Source organism: Sinocyclocheilus rhinocerous, unplaced genomic scaffold, assembly GCF_001515625.1.
Source record: "Sinocyclocheilus rhinocerous isolate Xijiao unplaced genomic scaffold, SAMN03320098_v1.1 scaffold297, whole genome shotgun sequence".
Taxonomy (NCBI): Eukaryota; Metazoa; Chordata; class Actinopteri; order Cypriniformes; family Cyprinidae; genus Sinocyclocheilus; species Sinocyclocheilus rhinocerous.
The window spans coordinates 988,303-988,566 of record NW_015649240.1 but is presented as its reverse complement, the minus strand read 5'-3'; the positions used below and the strand labels follow the sequence as shown (position 1 = coordinate 988,566).

Sequence of the window (264 nt, the reverse complement as noted above, 5' to 3'; positions counted from 1 at the left end):
TATCGAAATTTTTTAACTTTTTTTATAACTTTTTTAAAACAAAGAGCAATAGAAAAAAAGTTTCAATTTAACCACTGTATTTTTAAATTAACCCAATTTATTGAGACAAACAATTAATATTTTTTGTTTTAACAGTCAAACACACAATAAAAATTTAATAAATATCTAATTTCTAATGTTTTACATGCAGATTAAATAGGCCTTAAGGAAACTTTTGGCTTGCCTCCCGAGGCCACAGGAGGGCGCAATGAGCAAAATAATGCA

The 264-nt window shown here is 26.9% G+C and overlaps 1 protein-coding gene across 1 annotated transcript in view; it reads right to left on the bottom strand.

Moving 5' to 3' along the window:
- cenpu (centromere protein U) overlaps nt 1–264 on the bottom strand; it is a 6,049-nt gene that overhangs the window by 2,029 nt on the left and 3,756 nt on the right. The window lies entirely within an intron of this gene.